The following is a 22140-nucleotide window of genomic DNA, read 5'->3' on the forward strand; positions in this document are numbered from 1 at the left end:
CATCCATGCATGTTTGAAGTAATAAATATTGAAATAAAAAGTAAAGCACGTAAACATAAAATATATCATTTATTTAGTTTTCTTTCGCAGTTACGTACAATATTTAATGGTGACAAGTGCATTCATGTTCAGGTCAATGTTTGAATCTGTAATATTTGGCTGTAGCATGATTTCAACGGAACATTCGAAGGAATTGTTCATATAATACGCTGACATAACGAATGATCTGTTAGGCCAGTGTGCCAGTCATGAATTTGTAAATGGCCAGCATGTAACCATCCACTGAAACTAGTGATGTATAAATATCCTGCACTCTGTCTCGTTCCAAATCATTTCAATAGAAAAAATCATTCTTATGAAGGGCTTATTTCAACAGTGGTACAAGTCCATTTTTGTTCATTTTGAGATACAGAGTCCTAAAGTTCAATGAGCGCTGAAAAATCTGCAGTTGAGATACCAGAAATATTCAAGCATATGGCTTCTTGCTAGATATGAACTTTTCTTTCTGTTTGTTTGGATCATTAATTTAAGAAGCATTATAGGCAGAAAAGTGGAGGCAATTGAGTTGTACCACTATTGAAATAAGCCCTGCGTATGATGTACGGAACACGCAACTGTTTAGGTAATTATCCATAATGCAATAATGCAACATTAAAATTGTGGTGTAGACGTCGAGGTGTTACAGATCATCGAGGCACCACGCCCGAGTCCACGTGACAGTGTCCACGGTGTTGCATTTCCTGGCGGCTATTTACATGTTGACCTACGTTTTATTTTGACTCAATTATTGAAGAACTGTCTGGAAACGTTACCGTGCGGTCATACCGCGTATTTTTAATCGAAAACGTCTAAAGCGACAAGCCAAGGGAGAGGCAATGTATGATGTGCAGTAAAGCGGAGCTGCATATTCAGCCCACTGCGTGATGGAACAAAAAATAAAATAACAAAGGTTCGGAAATAACAAAAAGAAACCTGTGATACTATACTTAATAAGTTAGGAGACAAAAATTATAAAAAAAAAAACCTTGCTCCCGATTTTCTGTCCGTTCCAGAGAAGAGAGTGAAACGAAAGTTACATATTATCATTCACTCTGTACAGGAAGAATTTTGGGCCAGGTTGACCTTAACGCAACGACAGTCAATGTAATTTTTAGTAGTCACCAAGAGGGCAGAGCAACTCCTTCGTTTGAGAAAGAACGCCAGGACGGCGAGGATACCTTCCTAGCAGGTAGTTGGCCGACAAGATCAACCAGCTAACAGCAGACTATCAGATCGGGTGAATGGAGACATCCCTCAAAAATCTCTTGTAAGACAGGTAGAGCTTTTTGTAGGAGCGGCCGAATATTGTGGCAGTACAAAATAGTTACGATTTTTTAAATAGGTCATACTAAGATCATCATGCCCTTTTTCAGTCGGTGTCCTGGAAAAATTAATACGTAGCGTCCGTGTAGTCAGTGTTCTTCACAGGGAATCGCCTGATAAGTGCCATGTTCGCGAAACTCTGACCTAAGGACTCGCGAGTAGTGAGAGTCTTTGAAAAGAGAACGTGACGTTTACAATTCACGAGTCCTAAACGGGCTACGTGATTCACGCGATCTGAAGACAGTTGCAAGCCGCCGTCTGCATAACACGGCGAGATGTTTCAGGTTAGGTAACACGCCGTCCTGCTCCAGTGCTGCTCCTCACTGTTAGTACTCCTCACTCCCGCTCTCCTGAAACCCTTAGCGCCGCGCGAGTCAGCCGCGTGGTCTTAGACGCCTTGTCACGGTTCGCGCAGTCTGCGGCGCCTTGCCACGGTTCACGCGGCTCCCCTCGTCGGAAGTTCGAGTCCCCACTCGGGCATGAGTGTGTTTGTTGTCCTTAGCTTAAGTTAGTTTAAGTTAACTTAAGTAGTATGTAAGCCTAGGGACCCATGACCTCAGCAGTTTGGTCCCTTAGGAACTTACTACCACCATGCAAACTCTTAGTGATGTGTTGGTAAATGTGCCAACACCTTGTAGGTAGAGGAAGCCGAAATGCACGCTATCTAACGCAGACGGGCGTGAATTCTGGAACAGGATAAGTAGTGAATTCTAATAAGAAAAGTATGCAGCTCCTCGAATACTTAACTTTTATCTATCCTTGTTGTATACATCGTTCTTCTTGTTGAGACATTTCATATGATAACTATCAAACTATGTAAGGCTAATGGCGCCTTGCTAGGTCGTAGCCATTGACTAAGCTGAAGGCTATTCTAACTGTCTCTCGGCAAATGAGAGAAAGGCTTCGTCAGTGTAGTCGCTAGCAAAGTCGTCGTACAACTGGGGCGAGTGCTATCCCGTATCTCGAGACCTGCTTTGTGGTGGCGCTCGGTCTGCGATCACACAGTGGCGACACGCGGGTCCGACATGTACTAAATGGACCGCGGCCGATTTAAGCTACCACCTAGCAAGTGTGGTGTCTGGCTGTGACACCACACTTAGTAACTCCCTTGATACCATTATTTTAACTGATTATTAATGACAAGTAGAATAGGGTATTGAATTAGAATACTATTACTCTCTTTCCTCTCGATTACGATCTTTAATATTACTTTTCCTGGTTGTTTATTTTTATACATATCTATTTATTGTTTTTTTTATATTTTAAATAACGAGAAATTTAGGCTCCTAACATTATTATGGTTACGGTACAGACCTTCCCGTTCAATTGAAACCTCATGGTAAGTTTTGATTAACAGATGTTCAAACTGACGGTTTTATTGACTCTTGTAAGATTGAGTCAGATGCTTTCATGGCCGCGCGATACGGCAACACCTCCACTTGGCCGCACTTGTTGGAGCAAACTGGAAGCAGGCAAGGTGTACCATCACGAACTTTTCGAATTACGAGATTCTAACAAAGCTACAACAACAGAAGAAATTGTAAATCACGAATTTTTGAATGGAACAAAGGGAAAGAACATATTATAGCAATAATTTCGCAGACAGCTGTGTCTAGTATCAATTTCATTAAGGCGCTACCGGTTTCGTAGCTTACAGCCACATCATCGGTTGTATACCTAAGCAATAAGAAATAAACCATGACACTGACTGCACCGTTATACATCAGAGTAATACCAGAGCCCTAAACACCTAATTATGAGAACAGATAAAAACACTTGTGTACTTACAAAAACTAAAACTTGGTAAATGCAGAATATACGAGTAGAAGGCCCAATCCTCATAGTTGAAACCACAATGTCCGTAGGGTGGATATTCATTGAATAAAACGTTGGTTACCGTGTTTATATTTCAAGATTTCCCTTCACGATTCCAAGGCCATTTTTGGTATCTATGGGAAACGTACCACCATCAGTGTAGTTATTCATTACAGCTGTAACCATCCGCTACCACACAAGATGGTGGCTTTCCGGTCCCTACTATACAGGTTCCATAAAGCGATCCTGTCACGTGAGGCTTTTGATACGGACTTCATATTGCTCATGTCATTGTACACGACAGAAATTTTGTGACCGGTATTAATAAGAGAATACTTCGCAAGAAAGACAGGTTTGGTAACGGACAGGGAGCGGGGCAGGGAGTAGCGTTTCCCTACAGAGGGAACATGAATGGGAGAATGGGTGCATAAGTTAACATAGGATACCGTATTACGATAAACTTTCGGAAAAAAGTTGGTAAGCATCGAATGGCAAAAAATATAAGAGCTGGTTTCTTTATCCCCGGTAAACAGAGAGCACAGGCGTCTTGTCGAAAATATAGGGTCACAGGTGTTCATTATATCCTGTGTGACGATTCCCCTATGCGTTATGTGAAGCGGACTGGTTGATAGTTCGATATGAAGTTCAGGGACCACGCAAATTTGAAAAGTTCAAGGTCTGTCCTCAGTACCCACTTTCCAGAGTATGGCGACTCCGTGGTCAGAATGCCCAAAACTTTTAGAATTTTGCGTAGGGAGGGAAAGAGCCACAACCTTAATATTTCACAAGGGCCGGAGATTATGCGTAGCATGAAATTACATCCGCTGCTCACGGTGAACAACCAGACTAAGCTACGGCACAGGTGCATTTTATTTAATTTTGACTCTACTGCGAGAGCTTAGTGATTCCTGTAACGTATTTTATTACAGTTTGTTTGTCTCTCTTGTTTACCCTTATGGATTTTTAGCTTTTGGTATCTTTTCCTTACGGTGCATTCGGTTGTGGCACCACTTTATGCATAGTGTAGTTTTTTCTTGCGTCTGGCTCCATCTTCTAGATACGCGCTATCTGCTTGCTTTGTTACTCTTATTTTATCAAAATTGATGGAACAAAGTCTCAACTTTCACAGTACGCTTAGGGTATAGGGGATGTGGTTTTGGTTTGTCCCAAACCTAAATACCTATGAATTACAATTACGAATAACGTAAATTGGAAGGAACACACAGAAAATGTTGTGAGGAAGGCTAACCAAAGACTGCGTTTTATTGGTATGACACGTAGAAAATGTAACAGATCTATTAAAGAGACTGCTTACACAACGCTTGTCTGTCCCCTTTTAGAATACTGCTGCGCGGTGTGGGATCCTTGCCAGATAGGATTGACGGAGTACATCGAGAAATTTCAAAGAAGGGCAGCACGGTTTGCATTACCGCGAAATAGGGGAGAGAGCGTCACTGAAATGATACAGGATTTGGGGTGGACATCATTAAAACAAATGCGTTTTTCGCTGGGGCAGAAAGTTCTCAAGAAATTTCAATCACCAATTTGCTCCTCCGAATACGAAAATACGAGGGTCGTTCAATAAGTAATGCCCCACATTTTTTTAAAAAAGCCGTTAATATACACAAACTCTCTTGTTGGTGCTTCACATCTGATGTTTCTTCTGTGTGCCGGTGAAGTTTCGAGCCGTTCTGTCAGATGGCAGAACCGTAGTACAGCGTCAAAATGGCGTCTGCATACAACTCACATTACAAGCAGCGTGTTGTTTCCAGAATCTGCCAGGAAGTTTCATATCAGCGTGTTGTTATTGAATTCTTGTGTGCAGGAAAAGAAACCGTGGTGAACATCTATAACCGTTTGTGTGTGGTGGATAGCGATACTGGAGTTGATAGGAGTACAGTTGGGCGAAGGGTAAAGAAAGTTACTGCCTCAGAAAATGCAGCAACAGAGCTCCATGATCAGCCGCGCTCCAGATGTCCTGTCCAGCCAGACATGGTGAATCGTGCGGATGCCATTATTCGTGCCGACCGGCGCATCACAACTCGACAAGTGGCTCTACAATTGTCGGTCAGCATTGGAAGTGCGTCTCCAATGATCGAGACTCTGATATTCAAAGAGGTGCTCAAAATGGGTTCCACGAATGCTCACAATGGATCACAAGATTTTTTTTAAAAAAAAAGACCATTTCATCTGAATTGTTGGAGCGTTTTGAGACCGACGGAGAGGCCTTTCTGTCACGGATCGTTACGGTGGACGACAGCTGGGTGCACCACTATGCGCCGGAAACAAAAGGGCAGTTAATGGAGTGGCATCATCCTCATTCACCGCAAAGGAAGAAATTCAAGACAACCCCGTCTGCCGGGAAAGTCATGGTGACAGTCTTCTGGGAGTGTGACGGCATCATTCTCGTGGATGTGATACCAAGAGGCTCAACCATCAATTCAGAGACATACGTGAAGACTCTGAATAAACTCAAGAACCGTTTCCGACGTGTTCGATCGGACAAGAATCAAATGGTTCAAATGGCTCTGAGCACTATGAGACTTAACTGCTGAGGTCATCAGTCCCCTAGAACTTAGAACTACTTAAACCTAACTAACCTAAGAACAACACACACATCCATGCCCGAGGCAGGATTCGAACCTGCGACCGTAGCAGTCGCGTGGTACCAGGACAAGAATCCAACAGAAATCTTGCTCAAACGCGATAATGCAAGGCCACTCATAAGTCTGAGAACGCGGGAACACTTCGTAAAATTGGGTTGGACATCATTGCCTCCTCCACTCTACAGTCCAGACCTGGCACACTCGGACTTCCATCTCATTGGGCCGCTTAAAGATTCTCTGCGGGCAGCACACTTTGAAAATGAAGAGGATGTCAGTCACGCAGTGAAAATGTGGCTACGCCTGCAGAACATGAGCTATTATCAGCAGGGAAGACATGCTCTTCCACAGCGTTGGCGTACGGCCATAGAACGTGATGGAGTCTACGTAGAAAAATAGGACATAGACAAGACACGTTGTATATCGTCACCACATTTTGACTCTTAACAATAAATATGTTCTGACAAAAAAAGTGAGGCATTTCCTGTTGAACAACCCTCGTATTTTGTTGACGCCATCCTACGTAGGGAGAAACGATCATCATAATACAATAGAGGAAATCAGAGCTCGCACGGCAAGATATGGGTGTTCGCTTTTTCCGCGCGCTGTACGAGACTGGAATAACCAGAGATATATTGTGAATGTGAGTTGCAGAGTATCCATGCAGATGTAGATGCCACTTCATGGTGGAGCTCTTAGCGCCAGCGACTCGTGCACCGTAACCTTTGCTTCATCGGCTCTTTCCGCTCCTGGAAGGGTTGCTGCGCCTCCCGCCTCGACGATATGTTGCTTTAGTCCAGTGTCTCACTTTAGCTCTTTGGATATAGTCGCATCCTTGTTACGTGGTGTAGGATGTTTTATGTCGCCCGGCTTTTTATTCACTGACTGTTCACCCTACGAACTATGAAGGCTGGGTCTTCTAGATTCTCTACACTTACTACGCTTTAATTTCTCTAAATACACTTGTGTTTTAATAAGAACCCGCCAGGTTAGCCGAGAGAGCTAATTCGCTGCTTCATGGACTCGGGTAGGCGCGCCGGCCCCGGATCGAATCCGCCCGATGGATTAACGACGTAAGCCGGTGTGTCGGCCAGCCTGGAGGAGGTTTTTAGGCGGTTTTCCACATCCCACTAGGTGAATACCGGGCTGGTCCCCACATCCCCACCGAGCGAGGTGGCGCAGTGGTTAGCACATTGGACTCGCATTCGGGAGGACGACGGTTCAATCCCGTCTCCGGCCATCCTGATTTAGGTTTTCCATGATTTCCCTAAATCGTTTCAGGCAAATGCTGGGATGGTTCCTTTGAAAGGGCACGGCCGATTTCCTTCCCAATCCTTCCCTAACCCGAGCTTGCGCTCCGTCTCTAATGACCTCGTTGTCGACGAGACGTTAAACACTACCCACCACCCACCACCCACATCCCGCCTCAGTTACACGACACGCAGACATTTGTAACACTTCTGCACTATTTCATGGTTTCCACTAGACGCAGACAGCTGGGGTACACTAACCTGGGGGGTATGGGGTGGCGGCAGGAAGGGCATCCAGCCATCCGTTTCAATTAACATTGCCAATTCCGTTGTAATCGCGCCGACCCTGCGACCACTGCGGGACAAAGGCGCAAGTGAAAGAAAGAAAGAACTCTTGTGTTTTATCTGTTCTCATAATTAGTTGCTTTTGGGCTCTGGTATTACTTTGATGTATAGGGTTTCAGTCACTGTCATTGTTTATTTCTTGTTGTTTAGATACGCTCCTGATGATGTGGCTAGAAGTCACGAAACTAGTAGTTCCTTAACAAGATTGATTCATGACACAACTGTCTGCGGAGTTCTTGCTACAAAATATACTACCACTGCTGCGGATGCCTCGACCAAAGAGTCGTTTGAAAGCAAAGAGCAGTGCGGGGAGAAGTGTAAGGAGAATTGCAGAAATGAAAACGAAGAAACAAAAGAATTACAGTTTTTACATAATCTCAGTGGGTCAGTGCGGAGACAGCGAAGTGTACGTTTGGAGAAGGGCAGACGGAAGTGTGCTGCAGCGCAACACCGGATACGTGGCTAGCGGTCGTCGCCACACCCGCGGCATTCAGCGCCGCCGTGACTGGCGGGCAAAATCGGCGCGACGTCCCCGAGGAAGGCGAGCTCCGCGGACAGCCAGCAGCCGACAGCCTGGGACGCGCATTTTAATGGCACACGTAATTTGGGGCGCCTCTTAATGAAGCTCGTTTCTGCTCGTTAAAAACGGCAACAGCAGCGAGCGCTAAATGTCGAAGCGCCGCCGCAGATCCATTCATTAGCGCTCCTTCCGGCTCCGGCGCCCAAACAGAGCAACTGCGCGCGGCACGCACAGTGGATTCCGCGCCGCGGCGGATTTCTGCGGTGAGGTGCCAGGGCGTGCCACGGCAGCGGCGACAGCTGCGTCCGGTATTCAGTGGCGCGCAGGTTTAGGCTCCTGGGGACGGATAGCCGTGCGGAAGTAATGAGTCGCCGAACGAATGAGAACGCGTCACGGCAATGAGATCACATAGAATACTTAACTGCAAACATTTCTGGATTCTGCAACGAGTTCGCGACCGGGGCCTTTGAATACTGCATCTGCTCCCAGAGAAATCAAGTACATTTTCTGGTCTAGTTTCAGAGTGGCGAAGGATTTTTTTTTTTTTTTTTTTTTTTTTTGCAGCAATTTGCTAGAGACTCGCACAGTTATTACTTACAAGTCTTTCTAGATGACTCCTCTCGGGCAGTTTGCGTGAAAGGTTTTTTAACTGTAACTGTCCCATGTAGTAAAAATGAAATGTCATACTTCCGTTGAGACTGTCTTATTTGAATAAAATGTTTTATTCGTCACTACTGCATCCGAGGTGCGACAAAAAAGTAATGAGACTGATTTTCTTTGCAAGATGTGGCAACCCTGTAGGCTTGCGTGGGCACAATATCTTTGACCTTGGTCTATAAGCTGCTTCTAGTACAAGCGGCACATCGATGCAACTGCTCAGTCGTGAGTTGTGCTGTAAAAAGGTAACACGTGTTTGTGTCTCTCGTCACGGAAATGGAACCGCATAATATTGAGCAACGGTACGCCACTTCTTTTTGCGTTAAATTGGGTGAAAACGCGACTACGACTTACGGTAAGCTTCAGAAGGCTTTTGGAGAGAAAGTTATGTCAAGAGCTCAAATTTTTCGTTGGCATAAAATATTCAGTGAAGGCAGAACGAATGTAGAATATGGAGACCGCAGTGGACGACCATCAACCTCACGGACGGATGTCAACTTGGTCAGGGTGGGTGAACTCGTGTGGTCTGATGGAAAATTATTCGTGAAAATGATTGCAGAAGAACTGAACAATAGTCGAGAAACAGTTCGTCTAATAATAACTGAAGAACTTGGTATGAGAAAGATTTGTGCAAAAATGGCCCCCAAAAATCTCACACCACAACAGCAAGAAATACGGAAAAATGTGGCAGTCGATCTATTAGAGCAAACGGAAATCAATCCAGAATTGTCGGGCCGTGTTATCACTGGTGATGAAAGTTGGTTTTTTCAGTACGATACAGAGACAAAACGCCTAAGTTCGCAATGGTGCTCAAAGGGATCACCCAGACCAAAAAAAGCTCGCATGTCAAAGTCAAAAGTGAAATGCTTGCTTGTGTGCTTCTTTGACTCCAAGGGAATTGTTCATAAAGAGTGGGTGCCTCCTGGACGAACAGTTAACCAATATTACCACAAATAAATTTTAGAAAGACTTCGTAAAAGAGTTCTTCATGTCCGTGCCAACATGGCTGATAGTTGGATTCTGCATCACGATAATGCGCCATCCCATACTGCTCTTTGCATTCGGGAGGACGACGGTTCAATCCCGCGTCCGGCCATCCTGATTTAGGTTTTCCGTGATTTCCCTAAATCGCTCCAGGCAAATGCCAGGATGGTTCTTTTCAAAGGGCACGGCCGACTTCCTTCCCCGTCCTTCCCCAATCCGATGAGACCGATGACCTCGTTGTCTAGTCTCCTTCCCCAAAACAACCAACCAACCAACCAACCATACTGCTCTATCAGTATAGCAATTTTTAACATCAAAACAGATCTCAGTACTTCCACAGCCATCTTATTCACCAGTTATCACTCCGTTCGACATTTTTCTATTTCCAACAGTCAAAACGGCGGTCAAGGGACACCATTTTCAAACAACACAAGATGTCCAAAAATCTGTGACGAGGGTCTTGGAGGATATTACAGAAGATGAGTTCCTGAAATGTTACCATCAATGGCAGAAGCGCTGGAAAAAGTTTGTGCATCAGAAGGGAACTACTTTGAAGGAGACAACACTAAACTTGACTAAAACGGTAAGCAACTTTTTTTTCGACATCAGTCTCATTACTTTATTGTCAACCTCGTATTCACTACCAACTGCTCTGTATAAGGCGCGATTAATAACTTTCTGTTCGTAGGCCGCACAGTCCAAAATCAGAATGGAAATAATGCAAAATCGTCGTGAACATTGAGGCAACCATCGCACCTACGCACCAGATTCGAATACCCGTTTGGTAAAATATGGTGTCCTGCCGCGTCAAGAAGTCCCTTACTGCCCGCTGCACATTCGTCAGATAAAAATCGTCGATCCTTCCAGGTCTTTTACAGGGGACCGAAGACGTGATAATCGCATGGGGCGAGATCTGACTTACAGAGCGGGTGCTCGATTGTCTCCCACTAGGGTTGGAGTAACGACTGCTTTACGACATTTGCGATATGGGGACGTGCGTTATCGCTATTAGCACGGAAATTTACGCACAGTTCCACAACAGTTGTTTCCGATAGACTGCGGCCCCATTCATATTCTTCATCGTCCAAGGGATGTCTGCCGGATCAAATGTTCAAATGTGCGTGAATTCCTAAGGGACCAAACTGCTGAGGTCATCGGTCCCTAGACTTACACACTATTTGAACTAACTTTAACGTATGCTAAGAACAACACACACGCCGATGCCCGAGGGAGGACTCGAACCTCTCGCGGGAAGGGCCGCGCAATCCGTGATATGACGACCAAGACCGAGCGGCCACTCTGGGCGGCTGTCTGCCGGTGTTTGTCGTTCAGCAGCCAAGAAAAGAATAACAACAAGCTGGTGCTGTTTGGACGCATTTAGTAATAACGTCGCCGTAGTTCACGTTTTCGCATTTACCGTATGCACGTCGGAAAGACACGAATGCCACAGTATTCCCTTGCCCACGTGTCCGTGCCTATATATACACCCATCGAGGTCGCGCTACGTTGCACAAACGCTGCAGCAACGACCTCCAACGGAAACTTTTTCATTGCTCCTTATACATATAAAGAGAAGAAATGGCAAACGTTTTAGGTGCCAATTTTTGGCAAAAGGCGTTTTCAGTGTTATTCTGCTCTCGTAACCTGTTGCAAAATGGTTCAAATGGCTCTGAGCACTATGGGACTTAACTTCTGAGGTCATCAGTCCCCTAGAACCTGCGACGTAGTGGTCACACTGTTCCAGACTGTAGGGCCTAGAACTGCTCGGTCACACCGGCCGGCTAACCTGTTGCATATCCTTGATTTGATATGGTGCCAAACGATGGAGACAGTGTTCCGAACTTGTGTTAATATATGGCGCGTGGGCTTTCTGCCCTGTTATGCTTCCCTTTGGAGTTCAAAAACTGCCGCGCGGGGTAGCCGTGCTGTCAGGGGCGCCTTGCGCGGTTCGCGTGGCTCCCCTCGTTGGAGGTTCTAGTTCTCCCTCGGGCATGGGTGTGTGTGTGTGTGTATTGTCCTTAGTGTAAGCTAGTTTAAGTTAGATTAAATAGTGTGTAAGCCTAGGGACCGATGACCTTAGCAGTTTGGTCCCCTGAGAACTTAACACAAATTTCCAAGAAAGTTCCAAAATTTAAGAGATGCGGAAAGTGACTTTCGTTGATCACAGTTCTGCTAGTCAGAAACCTAATGCTTAATATCGGTACTTGTATTATCAAGAACAATATGTAGTGCCTCGATATTAATGGCACTTGGGACAAAAACTTTCTCCCTGCTATTTTGTCGAAAACTACCATTTCTGACACCATGGCTGTGTGCACAACACAAGCTGATTCTTGCAAAAAAAAAAAAAAAAAAAAAAAAAAAAAAAAATCAGGAATAAGCCGTTGTTAATAACGCTATCTATTTACACAAATAGCACCGCTACCAGTTTGGAACAGAAAGGCTAGTCTTCAGACGACTGTTCAGGATTATATTACATTTGTTGTTGTTTACATTATTTGTTGGCTGTTTTCTTTTCAATAATTCAATTTTTGAATTGGCTGCCATCGATTCAGGATTTGACCACAGGATGGCAGGGTTGTCGTATTGTAACTCATTGTTCCATGGAAGTTCGTCCCGGCAGGTCAATTCAAAGGCGATAAAACGAGGTAAGTTTTTTTAACTACTTACATATAATAATCCTGATGGTTTCTTGAACAATGTATAATGTAGGATTTGAAAAGAAGAATCAACGAATTACTCGTTGATATTATTGCATTTAAGGCTTTACTTTCGCGTGGAATTACTTGTTCCACCCGGTATCCAAAATCAACTATGGCGCATTTGTCAGAAAATCGTGAAATGCAGAACACGTTTTGACGTAAACCCCGCAGCTCCGACAATGGGACGACAATTCTTCAATCGTAACGCCCGGAAAAGGTCATATTCAACACACAATGCGTGAGGGTATCTCACCCAAGATATAATTCCGCTGTTTAAAGTAAAGATTTAGAGACAACTTCCTGGCAACTAACTGAAGTCTGTACTTTTAACGTCGACACTCAATAAAGAACGAATGGAAGAAGAACGCATGGGAAAAGAAAAGCTTTCTACTGAGAAGGACAGACGTCCCAAAGAAAGGAAAGAGCGTGCGATAGAAACAAAACGACCCGTTGATTATCCTTCTTAGTCAGTTTCAGACTTATTAAATCATGACAATAGCTCAGATAAAGATATTGGCTTACTATGTGGCGAAGACGTATCCGAAGAAGAAGAAGAAAAACAACACCAACAACAAATAGAACCTGGGACTTCGAGGAAGAATCATAACATCTAAGTAAATACACTATTTACTAGGTACCTTGATGGCTTAGCCTCAGTAATTCAACGCTTTCAGGTTACCCTGCTAAACCTCCTGTCTTTGAAAAGAAAATATTACTTTTGTAATATTTTTAAGCATCGTGTTCAAATTTACGAGACATTTCAGTTCTATATTGTCATTTCTTATGCTTGGACTATGAAGAATTATAGGGAATGGACAAAATATGGAAACAGTAAAAACGCAACATATTAGCATGATTAATACGGTGTAGGAAATCATAAGGAATTCAAAACAGCTTCCAGTTGTGCCGAAATGTATAAATACAGGTCCTGTACGGTTTTCAAGGGTATCTTATACCATTATTCTGGTAAAATAGTTATGCTAACGATGATGAGATGGATAGCGATCATCCACTCTCTTCTCCAAAGCAGGCAACAGAGGCTCAGTAGTATTGAGCCTGGTGGCTGCGGCTGGCAAGGAAAATGCGAATATTCTTCCTCGTGCTCAGAAAACCATATTGGCCCAGTTATCTTGGAACGCAGCGCGACCATTGGTGAACGAACACTGTACCATTTCATAGACCTGATCAGCTAAAATGGCTACATAATCCTTGGCAGTAATGTGGCCTTGCAGAGTAACCAAGGGGCCCATGGAATAATACGGTATAGCTGCCCAAATCATCACCTAACCTCCGCCATGTTTCCGTCTTGGGACGCAAACTCGACCAGAAGTTGGAAACACTGTGCAGCAAGACTCATCTGACTACATTATTTTCTTCCATTGTTGCATAATCCAGATTTTGTAGCTCTGTAACCACGTTCTTCTGGTAAGAGCATTTTCATCACTAATGTGTGGCTTTGAAATTCCAGTTCGCCCTGCAATTTCCAGCTAATGGAGCTTCCGTAGTGCTGTTTTGGTGCTGGCAGGGTTCGTGAGTGCCACATTCAGTTCGGCAGTGACTTTTACAGCTGTCGACCTCTATTTTTCGTCACAGACCTCTTCAGTGAACGTCCATCACGTACACACATTTCCATTTGGGTAATTTCTAAGAATGATTGCCTATCGAAGTCGAGGGGTCCAAACGATACATATCGAGCGTGCGATCGTAAATCGATCATGCGACTCCGCTGGCGGGTGTTCTGATCAATTATTTGTGATACTCATTTTTATCTGTTTTGCATCGTTCCCTTAGTTTCTCTAAATTACGTACCTCCGCGAATTATTCGTGAGTTGGCAGGGAAACCCAGACGATTTATGTCGTTAGTGAGTTGGACGTCTGGTGTACTTGACGTTTCTTCGGCGGATTCTCTAACATGGAAGAATGTAATTCCATGTTTATCCAGCGTAGAAAATTGTTCGACTTTTTGTCGCAAATATGGAGTACTACCAGACGAGGAAAGAAGGGACTGTGTTGACTGTGGTGGTGCGAAGTGTGTAAAACTTCGTGAGAACAGTTTCGATGCTGAAATACCGTTACACTTTGATTGCGGAAAACGAACGAGTTTCAGGAAGAATACATGGTTCGACTCCTCCAAATTATCCATCCAGACCACCGTAATGGACTTTCACATGACAACAACACCGACGACGAGTAAGGTAAGTCGTCTCCTTTGCAGTGACAAGTATTTTTGTAACGCTTATCTTTTGTCGTTACAGTAGTGACGAACGTAAACATACTCATAACGCCCGTCACCAGAGTCGCATGATCGATTTAAGATTGCGCGCTCGGTATGTATCGTTTGGACCCCTCGACTTCGATAGGCAATCATTCTTGGAAGTTACCTCCATTTGAGGTGTGACTTAACAGATCACGTTTTTCTGGTTCCCCGGTATGCGGTACAAATCTTCGATACGGAGCCTCTTGGAATACCAAACATTTCGGCTCCATTTTTTTACGGAAGCACCCACAATACGAGCACCTACTGTTTGTCCACCTCCGAATTCGCGTATCTCCTACATAATGCACAAAACTGCGTGCTGATCACGACTGAAACTATCAACGTACTAAGGATATTGCTCAGGTGCTGTTCGTGGACAAATACAACAGCGCAACCTGCAGGTTTCGCTAGCACCTTCATTTATGTTCAAGCAAGCGTTTACCGCGGTGTTTGCATGTTTTTGTCCACGGCTTGTACATTATACTGGACCTGATTGTGTTTACCTAAGCACGAGATGCAGTTGGTTCGCAATAAGGCCGCGAGGTCAGTATGGTTTTCGAGAGTAATGGTTTAACCACGCTAAAAAGCCCAATAAATGCGTTCAAATGGACTCAGAATCATCTACAGTCCTACAAAAACCTGCAGCGTTTATATAAATGCTTCTAATAGCAATGACAATTATTTTGATGATTACGAATCCCCTGAAATCGAAAGATAATAAAATAATTCACTTGTTACGCAGAGTGCAGACTCGACGCTATTCCTGAGTATGACAGAAACAGGAGCAATCAGTTTCCGACGGCGGATGTGGAGCCGCCGCAACTCAGCAGCCAACGTTCCGCTCAAGTCAGCAGCTACGCGTGTGCTTAGCTCCCGCTTTCCTTACCTGCAACACAAACAAGAGAAGAAACAATAACATTAGAATTTACTGCAAGAGAACTCATGAAAACACACAAAACTGTAGTAGCAGAATCGTTGAAACAACGCAACTAGTCAACCCTATCTTGCAGTCCACAGCCAAATTCCGACTTCCCAGAACTTAGTATGCAAATTAAAAATGAAAATGTCTCATAATTTGCTTGCGTTCGCTTGTCACGGTTAAAGAAACAACGGTGTCTGGCATCTTAGAGGTGCGTCGCTTGGCAACGAAGCAGCAATCAGCCTAAATCAGAAAGACACAAGAAGGCGACCCCCACCCCCTACAAAAACGTAGCTACGCGTGAGATGCGAAACCAACGAGCCAGAGCGGCGGTAAAATTCCGATATCTGGAGCTCTACCGGTCGGCGTGATGTCGTGCCGGGATAAATTTGATTTACGTTGACGACGTGGGAGTGGATTCAAACTTAACCCAACGAACCTGCGCCCCTCTCCCTTATCTCGCGATAAATCTAAATCCTTGCCGCTGGGCTGAAAGCGAAGTCGTCTGCTTTATAGATAGCAAAAAGAGAAAAGGAGATACAGTCTGCGAAAATATGAATAGACTGCGGGGGAAAATGAAGGACGACCAATAAAGAGCTTGCGTTCCCTCCCATTTCGTTCCGCGGGCGTACTTCCGCTGCACGACTGTATTTTTTTTTTTTTTTTTTTACTTTTCCGCGACGACTCCTTGTCGTGTTTGAAGTTGTTCTGCGCTGCTACGCTAACAAGATGTTCTCGCAACCTGTTTCCAATCAACACAACAGACGAAATTTTTCAGCGTGCAGGAATAATTCCGATTTCTTACAACCTACACCGCATTTTCGACAGCAGTAAGCAAACATAGCCACGGTAGGTTCACAGGTTTTCTCACATTACCAACGACAACGATTGTGTAAGGCATAGTTATCGCTAACTTACATCATTCTTACGTATCCTCCCGCCTGTTCTTACGACCAGTAGTAGTTTCCGCAGTGGAACTCGGAAACGCTTCAGCAATTTCTTTGGGTCTTTGCCACATTTACTAGTTTTCTGCTATGCTAAGGGGTCCTCTGTGATTCCATTTACGACCGTCCATGGCTTCCTTCTTAACGCCGCGGTGTGTGTTGCCGTCCACTACTGAAATCCCTTCTTTCTCACCTTTTCTTCCGTTCCAGATAATCTTCTGATACTGTTTTTATGAACCAGCCCTTCTTTATTAAAAAGTACTGTTCAGATTCATTTCCTTCTTCTTTCGTGTATCTGAGTATCATCTCATATTTCACCCTACCCATTCACCTTATTTTTACGGTTCTCCGCCATTCACATCTCAAAATCTTCCAGTCTCGCACTACCTTTATTCCTCGCTATTCACGTTTCAGGCTCATACAGCAGGCCACTTAGTGAGAAAACCATATATTCTTGGATATTCAGACCGTCCTTCTTTGTCTCATTTCTTACTTGTAATTTCTCATGTGGATGACGCCATAAGCTGTTAGTTTAGCTTTGCTGTCGGATGGTAACTTTGGAAACAATCCAGGAAATCAAGAAAGTAACGTCTAATTCCTGTTATGATTCTTTACAGAAAAACCACGCGATCTCTAAGGTTTACTTGCATGTTGACTTTGCTAGGAATTATGACGACTGATTAAAAATAAAAATATTATTGAAAATGACTGAGAAAGAACGGGGAAGGCTGCACGATGGACAGTGCAGGCAGGCGCTGATATACAGCTGTCACAGTTGGAAAGCGACGTTATACTGACAGAAGTGGACGAGGAAGGAAAACTCCATCACTTCACCAAAAATTTGTATCGCTTCAACGGATTACGTTTCTTCGGAAAGGAACAATAACACAGATAATCATTATGATACATTAGCAGCATAGTATAACTGAGGTGTAAAAGGCGATCGTGAAGGAATGAACGGTTACTCATCGTTGCATTCATGCGTTTATTGCAAACAGTAGGTACAGCATGCTGTAACTTCATTGCGTTACGTGCATATACAGCGTACATATTTACATATAAAAATTCAGTCTGCGTATGTCTGTGCTAACAAAATTCGAAAAGTAACCGATCGATTAACTTAAAATTTTGACACAACCTTGCATTCAAATACTCGCAAGTATTCGATACATATACTTGTAATATGTGTAGTATACAAATAACATTTGTTAACATCGAGCATAGATTTAAGTGTCAGGAAGTCGTTTCTGAAAGTATTTGTATGGAGTGTAGCCATGTATGGAAGTGAAACATGGACGATAAATAGTTTGGACAAGAAGAGAATAGAAGCTTTCGAAATGTGGTGCTACAGAAGAATGCTAAAGATTAGATGGGTAGATCACGTAACTAATGAGGAGGTACTGAACAGAATTGGGGAGAAGTGGAATTTGTGGCACAACTTGACTAGAAGGAGGGATCGGTTGGTAGGGCCCGTTCTGAGGCATCAAGGGATCATCAATTTAGTACTGGAGGGAAGTGCGGAGGATTAAAAATGTAGAGGGAGACCAAGACATGAATGCACTAAACAGGTTCAGAACGACGTAGGTTGCAGTAGTTACTCGGAGATGAAGAGGCTTGCACAGGATAGAGAAGCATGCAGAGCTGCATCAAACCAGTCTCTGGACTGAAGACCACAACAGCAACAACAACAACAAATAACTTACGTAATTTAAAATGGGAAACGTTATTACCAAATAATCTCGAAAAGTTACTTCATATTTTTACACGTTACTGTAAATATACACACACTGGAGCGTCGTAGAAACTCGTTCAGTCATGCGTATTCAATTACAGAGATATCTAAACAGGCGGAATACGGCGCTGCGGTCGGCAACGCCTATACAAGACAACAAGTGTCTGGCGCAGTTGTTAGATCGGTTACTGCTGCTAAAATGGCAGTTTACCACGATTTAAGTGAGTTTGAAGTGGTGTTATAGTCGGTGCACGAGCGATGGGACAAAGCATCTCCAAGGTAGCGATAAAGTGGGAATTTTCACGTACGACCATTTCACGAGTGCACCGTGAATGTCAGGAATCCGGGAAAACACCAAATCTCCGACATCGCTGCGGCCGAGGAAAGATCCTGCAAGAATGGGACCAACGACGAGTGAAGTGAACCGTTCAATGTGACACAAGTGCAACCCATCCGCAAACTGCTACAGATTTCAGTGCTCGGTCTGTCAGCGTGCGGGCGGCCGGAGTGGCCGAGCGGTTCTAGGCGCTACAGTCTGGAACCGCGCGACCGCTACGGTCGCAGGTTCGAATCCTGCCTCGGGCATGGATGTGTGTGATGTCCTTAGGTTAGTAAGGTTTAAGTAGTTCTAAGTTCTAGGGGACTGATGACCACAGATGTTAAGTCCCATAGTGCTCAGAGCCATTTTAACCATTTTTTTGTCAGCGTGCGAACCATTCACCGAGACATCATCGATATGAGCTTTCGGAACCGAAGGCCCAGTCGTGTACCCTTGATGACTTCATGACTCACCTGGTTCCGTCAGTACAGAAATTGGGCTGTTGATGACTGGAAACAGGTTACCTGGACGGACGAGTGTCGTTTCAAATTGTATCGAGCGGACGGACATGTACGGGTATGTAGACAATCTCATGAAACCATGGACCCTGCATGTCAGCAGGGGACTGTTCCAGCTGGTAGAGGATCTGTAATGCGTGTGCAGCTGGAGTCATGTGAGACCCCTGACACGTCTAGATACGATTGTGACAGGTGACACTACGTAAGCATCCTGTCTTTTCACCTGCACGCTTTCATGTCCATTGTGTATTCCGAAGGACTTTGGCAATTCCAGCAGGACAATGCGACACCTCACACCTCCAGAACTGCAACAGAATGGCTCTAGGAACGCTCGTCTGAGTTTCAGTACTTCTGCTGGCCACGAAACTTCCTAGACATGAACATTATTGAGTATATCCGGGATGCGTTGCAACGTGCTGTACAGAAGAGATCTCCAGCCCCTCGTACTCCTGCAGATTTATGGACAGCCCTACAGGATTCATGTTGCCAGTTCCCTCCAGCACTACTGCAGACATTAGTCGAGTCCATGACAAGTCGTCTTGCGGGATTTCTGCGTGCTCGCGTGGGCGCTACACGATATTTGGTGGGTGTACCAGTTTCTTTGGCGCTTCAGTATATATATATATATATACTGGAACGCCAAAGAAATATATATATGAAACGCTGTTAGCAACAGCAAAGTTGTATTTGTGGCTTATCGAAATATGATTAAATACTGCAGAGACTGAATTTTCAATAACAATACACAAGCCTTAAAGTCTGTAAGGCGGATGATGATGATGATGATTGGATTGTGGGGCGCTCAACTGCGCGGTTATCAGCGCCCGTACAAATTCCCAACCGTTTCTCAGTCGAGTCTTTCACTTGCATGAATGATGATGAAATGATGAGGACAACACAAACATCCAGTCATCTCGAGACAGGTGAAAATCCCTGACCCCGCCGGGAATGGAAACCGGGACCCCGTGCTCGGGAAGCGATAAAGCAACCGGGAGACCACGAGCTGCGGACTCTGTGAGGCGGAGGAAGAGGAGATGGACAGAGGGTGGGAGGAAACGTACATGTGGAGCGGAAAGGAGAAGATGGACAATGCTTGGGCAGGTGCAGATCGAGGGGAAGGAAGGAAAAGAGGATGGACAGAGAAAGGGAGGAGGAGATAATGGATAAGGTGAGGGGAAAGGAGGAGGAAAGGGACATAGACGGGGGGAAATGGAGATGAGGACGTATATCCACTTCCCATAAATATTTAGCAAGTTTCAATTCAACCAGACTGAGCTAGAGCAACGCAAGGGCGGGTGCAGCTAGTTACAATAATAATGAATCGTGATTAAATGAACATATATCTATCGATACAGCCAAGCCCGAAAAGAAAACAGTGTACGTTATTCAGAGCATGGAATGACTTCTCTGACATTCGCATGAATGTGTCGATAAATGGTTATTCATTTCACTGCGATTCCATTCTGTACCTCGACTCATGCCTTCCCACAAATAAGCCACAATATTTAGCAGATGCGCAATAGTCTGAACCTCGATTTTTTATAAGGCGCTTGAGAACTGCATTGTACTAGAGTTATATTTATTACGTCTATGTTCTACAATCGTCTGCGAGACGAACAAAATTGGCGACCGTATGGTTGTATGCTTCCCCTGCTAGAGATCCAGTTACGCTTCGGGGAAAATAGCCCCTTTTTCTCAGTACTTTTCCTTCTCTGGACGGAGAGCTCCGGTTTAGGAGAGGACAAATTTCGAGAGACGACTGTGCCATTGTGGAGCACAAGAAAGGCCGGCCGGCTGACCAAGGCGGATGCGCCCGCGGCGTCCGCAGCCGTGACGTCATCAGAGCGGCGAAAAGCGGAGCTGGGCCGGCATCGCGCTGCTGTGGCGTAACTAACCGGGAGGCGCCCCGGCCTTGGCTGAGAGTCACGGGGACGCAGAGCGGGCCGCGCTCACGTAACGCCCGCGGCTGCACCGCGCCGCTGACACGTCGCCTCCGCCGGGTGTATAGCATCAGATGGACACCGAGTAAGAGAACGAGCCAACGGCACCCAACGTACATCCCGTTTTATACGGACGATTTTCTAGACGAAAGCGACTACTCGTTGTGGTTTCGCGTCACGTGCTGACGTGTAAATCAGCAGCCAATAACATCGCGAGTGTATCAGTGTCATCAATGACCAACTGACTGTGCCGAAAGCGGAGTTATAACACACGGTGTATCAAAAAGAATCATTCTATTTGACACGTCTATAGTTCTGAAACTAATAAATATGTAGTTCTTGTTGATGTGGTCTTCAGTCCTGAGACTGGTTTGATGCAGCTCTCCATGCTACTCTATCCTGTGCAAGCCTCTTCATCTCCCAGTAACTACTGCAACCTACATCCTTCTGAAGCTGCTTAGTGTATTCATCTCTTGGTCTCCCTCTACGATTTTTACCCTTCACGCTGCCCTCCAATACTAAATTGGTGATCCCTTGATGCCTCAGAACATGTCCTACCAACCGATCCCTTCTTCTAGTCAAGTCGTGCCACAAACTCCTCTTCTCCCCAATTCTATTCAATACCTCCTCATTAGGTATGTGATCTACCCATCTAATCTTCAGCGTTCTTCTGTAGCACCACATTTCGAAAGCTTCTGTTCTCTTCTTGTCCGAACTATTTATCGTCCATGTTTCACTTCCATATATGGCTACACTCCATACAAATACTCTCAGAAACGACTTCCTGCACTTACATCTATACTCGATGTTAATAAATTTCTCTTCTTCAGAAACGCTTTCCTTGCCATTGCCAGTCTACATTTTATATCCTCTCTACTTCGACCATCATCAGTTATTTTGCTCCCCAAATAGCAAAACTCCTTTACTACTTTAATTGTCTCATTTCCTCCGCATCACCCAACTTAGTTCGACTACATTCCATTATCCCCGTTTTGCTTTTGTTGATGTTCATCTTATATGTTCCTTTCAAGACACTGTCCATTGCGTTCCAACTGCTCTTCCAGGTCCTTTGTTGTCTCTGGCACAATTACAATGTCATCGGCGAACCTTAATGTTTTTATTTCTTCTCCGTGGATTTTAATACCTACTCCGAATTATTTTTTGTTTCCCTTATCGCTTGTTCAATATACAGATTGAATAACATCGGGGAGAGGCTACAACCCTATCTCATTCCCTTCCCAACCACTGCTTCCATTTCGTGTCCCTCGACTCT

Source organism: Schistocerca serialis, chromosome 2 (assembly GCF_023864345.2).
Source record: "Schistocerca serialis cubense isolate TAMUIC-IGC-003099 chromosome 2, iqSchSeri2.2, whole genome shotgun sequence".
NCBI lineage: Eukaryota > Metazoa > Arthropoda > Insecta > Orthoptera > Acrididae > Schistocerca > Schistocerca serialis.